Source organism: Chenopodium album, chromosome 20 (genome assembly GCF_948465745.1).
Source record: "Chenopodium album chromosome 20, dcCheAlbu1.1, whole genome shotgun sequence".
Classification (NCBI taxonomy): domain Eukaryota; kingdom Viridiplantae; phylum Streptophyta; class Magnoliopsida; order Caryophyllales; family Amaranthaceae; genus Chenopodium; species Chenopodium album.
The window spans coordinates 256,984-263,572 of NC_137853.1; positions in this window are offsets into that span (position 1 = coordinate 256,984).

Here is a 6,589-nt window from a genome sequence, read left to right on the forward strand (position 1 = left end):
TGGACTTGTATTCATTTCAGATGATGAAAACTTGGACTCACTCGCGAAGTCGCTTTGTGAAAATTTTAAGCTACAGGTGGTGGTACCATGCTTGGTACATATAAAAAATGCGGAAAGAACGTGTAGCTAATTTGTAAAGAACATATAATTATTTTGAAAGGAACATATATATGTTTTGTAAAGAACAACTAAATTTTATTACTTTTTATTTATCTAAAGAACATTTGTAATATTAATAAAGAACATCTTGTCAAAAAAATATTAATAAAGAACATGATAATAGTATGTAATATACATTATATATATACACCCACCATAATTAAAAGACGAAATTCAAAGAACATTCTGCAATAAGCAACGAACAAAATATTACAAATAAAAGTACATTACACTGACAATAAAAGAACATGGAAATATGTTCTTTTCACTCTTTTTTGGTAAAAATATGTTCCTTTTATTTTAGGTATATGTTCATTACAATTTAATAGTATGTTTTTTTCACTATAGATGTATGTTATTTACATTTGTATAATATGTTCTTTCCGCGAAAAACGTCTGTACAATGCATGGTACAAGCGCTTGTAGGAACCACGCATTGGTCGCTTTGGGTGTTGAATGCAGCAACCAGCAGAACATGGTGTGAGTGTGACCATATGAATGCGGCTGCACTGTTGTAGCAAGCAGGAATTGGATTTTTTTTGTTTGGACAAAACAATATATAGATTATTTAGTCCATAACCTTGGAGGAAATTTGATCTTTTCAATACCAAAGTGAATAAATACTCTACCACAATTGTTATTAAAAGGGAAGAATAATTACTCCATCCGATCCATTCCTAAATATAGGCCATAGGGTATAATGTACTTAGGGTATGGGGTATTAATGTATTATGGCTATTAGAGAATCAAATATTGGCTAAGGAATGAAGGATGCATCATATTTCAATATTCCAAAAGTAACATTATTTTATGGAGCACGTTTTCCTTGATTCTCGTTTGCTTAGTAACATTTTAGTGCAAATGAGATATGAAACCTTAAGTTAATTGGGCCATTCTTGTCCCACCACCACAACCAGTTAGTGCTTCTAGTTGGGTGTATTTCAACTCTAGGTATGGTCTCAATTTGTTTCTAAGTGCGTGTCAATGGGTTTTTTCTAGAGCTGTCAAAAACTGACCCGACCCGAGAATTCGACCTGAACCGACAATGATCTGAAACCAACCTGTACTCGGACAATGGGGTGAAACTAGTGACCTGTAACCCGACCTGAACCTGACCATATGTTAACCGACAACTGATTTGATCCAATACTTTTTGACCTGAACCCGAACATGCTCTCGACCTTAGAGTAATCGTCAACCGATGTAACCCGACACAACAACAATCTGAACCCGAACTAGTTTGACCCAATTAGAACTTGTACACGAGTCATGGAAGGTTTAATAAAATTTATATGCCTTTTGTTCAACTTATATACTGGTACAAATATGTAAACCCACAATCCGATTTGGCTTGTATATCTTTTGTTCTCTATTACTCATATATAAGTTTAATAAAATCTCGATAAAGCTGATCAAATTATGGAAGGCATAATTATATAGGTTCAACTTGAGCACATCGATATTTATTGGAATTGAACTTGAACCAAAACCCAACTCAACACTAACTCGAACCCGAATGTACCCTCTATAAATCCACTCAAACTTGACTCACACACAACCCGAACCTGAAATTGAATCCGATCTGAATTTGGCTCGAATTGAACCCGACATATATCCGAAAAGGTGAACGATCAAGAATAAACTTAACTGAAATTGACCCGACCCGAACTTGAACCTGATATGAGGCTAGATTGACCTAATATAACCAGATCCTAATTTAACCCGAGACATGAATTGACCCAACCCAAATCTGACTTGAATACCAGAATCGACAACTTTACTATAATACACGAAATCGGAGCGATTTAGGAGGTGTCGGGAGCTGGTGTTAAAATTTCACGGAACATTACGGGATGAATCCTGGCATATAATATTGTGTGGACCCATATATGACCATTATCCGGCGACGCAAAGGCCCCGTGAAAGCTTATAGCCAATACAAGAGGCATGTACGAAAACAGGTAAAATGACCATTTAAAGACAAATTGGATGGTTTCACCACCCAATTAAACTCTCGGAGGATATTAGGGACTGTGGTAAACATCTCGGCAATTTTTATTTTCGGGCGAAAAAAAGTCAAAAAATTACAAAATTACAAAAAAGGTAAAAAAGGTTATATGTGGTTTTAAATGGAATTATATGACCATGACATGTATCCCTTAGGGTCTCAAGAATTTTCGCCACCGGCCCCGAAACCTCAATATTTCCTCAAAAAGCGTGGATTATAGCCATCAATTTTGTAATTTTTTGAACTTTTTTCGCCCGGAAATAAAAATTGCCGAGAAGTTTACCATGGTCCCTTGTATTCTCCGGAACTCAAATTGGGTCGGTAGATCCGTCCAATATTCTCTTAAACGATCATTTTACCCGTTCATAACTTGTAGTGATTTCGTAAACTCAAGCCTACCACGGACGTTTATGACAACATATAATGATCATATATGGTTTCAAATGGCATTATTTGACCCCAACATGTATCCCTTAGGTTTTCAAGGTTTTTCGCCACCGTGCCTCGTAACCTAAAAATTCCTCACAAAGCGTGGATTATAGCATTTAATTTTGTAATTTTTGACCTTATTCCGCTCGGAAATATAATTTTGTAATATGCACTTAAACGTTCATTTTACCAGTTCACAACTTGAAGTGATTTCGTAAACTCAAGCATACCACAGACGTTTATGACAACATAAGATGATCATATGTGGTTTCAAACGACATTATATGACCCCGACATGTATCCCTTAGGGTTTCAAGGCTTTTCGCAACTAGGCCATGAAACCTCAAAATTCCTCAAAAAGCGTGGATTATACCCTTTAATTTTTTAATTTTTTGACCTTTTATCGCTCGGAAATTAAAATTTTCGAGATGTTTACCATGGTTCCTAATATCCTCCAGGAGTTAAAATGGGGTCAGTGGAACCATCTAATATGCCCTTAAACGATCTTTTCACCGATTCACAACTTTTAGTGATTTCGTAAACTCAAGCCTACAACGGACGTTTATGACAACATATAATGATCATATATTGTTTCAAACGGCATTATATGATCCCGAGATGTATCCATTTGGGTTTCAAGTCTTTTCGCCATCGGGCCCTAAAACCTCAAATTTTTTCCTCAAAAAGCGTGGATTATAGCCTTCAATTTTGTAATTTTTCGACCTATTTCGCCCGAAACTAAAAATTGCCGAGATGTTTACCATGTTCCCTTATATCTTTCGGGAATCAAATTGGGACAGTGGATCCGTCCAATATGCCCTTAAACGATCATTTTACCCGTTCACAACTTGTAGTGATTTCGTAAACTCAAGCCTACTACAGACGTTTATGACAATATATAATGATCATATATGATTTCAAACGGCATTATATGACTCCGAGATGTATCCTTTAGGGTTTTAAGACTTTTCTCCACCGTGCCCCGAAATCTAAAAATTCTCAAAAAGTGTGGATTATAGCCTTTAATTTTGTAATTTTTTGACCTTTTTTCGCCCGGAAATAAAAATTTCCGAGATGTTTACCATGGATCCTAATACCCTCCAAGAATCCAATTGGGTCGGTGGAACTGTCCAATATGCCGTTAAACGGTCATTTTACCCGTTCACAACTTGAAGTGATTTCGTAAAGTCAAGCCTACCACGGACGTTTATGACAACATATAATGAGCATATATGGTTTAATACGGCATTATATAACCTCAAGATGTATCCCTTTGGGTTTTAAGGCTTTTCAACACCGGGCCCTGAAAACTCAAATTTTCCTCAAAAAGCGTGGATTATAGCCTTCAATTTTGTAATTTTTTTGACCTTTTTTTCGCTCGAAAATAAAAATTGCCGAGATTTTTATCATAGACCTTAATATCCTCCAGGAGTCTAATTGGGTTTGTGGAACCGTCCATTATGCCCTTAAACGGTCATTTTACCCGTTCACAACTTACAGTGATTTCGTAAACTCATGCCTACCACGGGCGTTTATGAAACATTTAATGGTCATATATGGTTTCAAACGGAATTATATGACCCTAAGATGTATCCGTTAGGGTTTCAAGGCTTTTCACCACCAGGCCTCGAAACCTCAGATTTTCCTATAAAAAAAGCGTTGATATATATAGCCTTCAATTTTGTAATTTTTTGAATTTTTTTTCGCCTTGAAATAAAAATTGCCGAGATGTTTACCATGGTACCTTATATTCTCTGGGAGTCAAATTGTGTCGGTGGATTCGTCCAATATTCCCTTAAACAATCATTTTACCTGTTCATAACTTGTAGTGATTTCCTAAACTCAAGCCTACCACGGACGTTTATAACAACATATAATGATCATATATAGTTTCAAACGACATTGTATGACAACGAAATATATTTTTTAGGGTCTCAACACTTTTCGCCACCGGACCCCAAAACCTTAAAGTTTCATAAAAAAAAGCATGGATTATAGCCTTCAATATTGTAATTTTTTTGACCATTTTTCACTCGGAAATAAAAATTGCTGAAATATTTACCATGGTCTCTAATACACTCCAAGAGTCCAATTGGGTTGGTGGAACCATCCAATATGTCCTGAAACGGTCATTTTATCCGTTCGCAACATGCACCTATTTCGTAACTCAAGCATACCACAGATGTTTATGACAACATATAATGATGATATATGGTTTCAAATTAAACGGTTTTATATGCACCCCGAGATATATCCCTAAGGATCTCAAGGATTTTCGCTACCGGGCCCCAAAACCTCAAAATTTCCTCAACTAGTGTGGACTATATAGCTAGAGTTGTCAAAAACTGACCCGACCTTAACGGACAAAGATTTCAACCCAACATGTACTCGAACAACCGGGTGTAACTAGTGACCTGTAACCTGACCAGAACTAACCTGATCTTAACCGAAAACCCATTTGATCCAATACTTTATGACCTGAACCCAAACCTGCCCCCGACCTGATAGTAACCATCAACCGATTTAATCCGACCCGAAAACAATCCGAACCTGACCTAGTACCCGACCCAATTAAAACATGAACCCGAGTCTTGGATGGTTTAAAATTTTATATACCTTTTATTCAGCTTATATACTGGTATAATTCTGTAAACCTTTAATCCAATTTAATAAAATCTTTTGTTTAGCTTATATAACTTTTGTTCTGTATTACTCGGATATAGGTTTAATAAAATCTTTATGATGCTTGATCAAATTATGGAAGGCGTAATTGTATAGTTCAACTTGGCCACATCAATATTTATTAGAATTTAACTTAAAACAGAACCCGACTCAACACTAACCCGAACCCGAATGTATCATCTTGTTAACACATCCAAACCCGACTCAACACAACCCGCACCTGAAATATGATTTTAACTCGAATTGAACCCGACCTATATCCGAAAAGGTGAATAGCCCGTTAATTATAACTTGAACTGAAATTGACCCGACCTGAACCTGAACCTGATCTGAATCTAGATTGACCTGACATAACCTGATCCTGAATTAACCCGAGACCTAATTTGACCCGACCCAAACCTGACTTGAATGCCCGAATTGACAGCTCTAGTTTTATCCACGTAGAATTTGTAATTATTTTTTTTTTGAGGACAAATTTGTGATTATTATTAATATTAGCAAAAAATGTTTTTATGGAGGGTTTGTTATTCTTTCTTTCGCCATGTATATATAGTTCATGTCATATTTTGTATTATCAACAATACGAGTAATTTACAAATTTAATCTGTACAATGAGACCAAATCAAACATTATTAACAACTACTTAGGGCCTGTTCACATTTACTTAATTTCAGTTCAGTTCAGTTCAGCTCCAATCAGTTTAGTTCAGTTCAGCTCTTAATTTCCCTCTCTCATAAAATATTCATTTCAGCTCAATTCAGTTCAGTACAGTTTCAATCAGTTCAGTTCAGTTCAGTTCAGCTCCAATCAGTTCAGCTCAGTTCAGTAAATGTGAACAACCCTTACTTTTTAGTAAATTATAATAGGGAAAATAAGGAACCCTAAGATTTCAAGAGTATTGATGGAATGTTAATTCCTCCTCCGATTTAATTTACATCCAGTCGATTGTTTAACTTTTATTCATGGTCGCAACACCCCAAAAAAATTATAGAAATTCAAAGTCAAACCCCATGCATCTTTTCTTATTGAATTTTTATGACGTTACACATATCTTGGATGGTTGTGCGCCCTTAACATTGAAAAATTAGTACATATGATGTGGTCTTTCTTTATCTTAATTCATATCATGAAATTATTATTAAAAAATAATTCTACATTTCTACCATGATGCATTGAAGCTTGGCCTATAAATACCCTCCCATATCTACTTAAATTTATCATCTTCACAACAACAAAATCCTTCTTTCCTTCTTTGCTCTAGCTATCATCCTTAAACCCGTGCCTTTCAGCTAATCAACTGCTAAGCTAAGA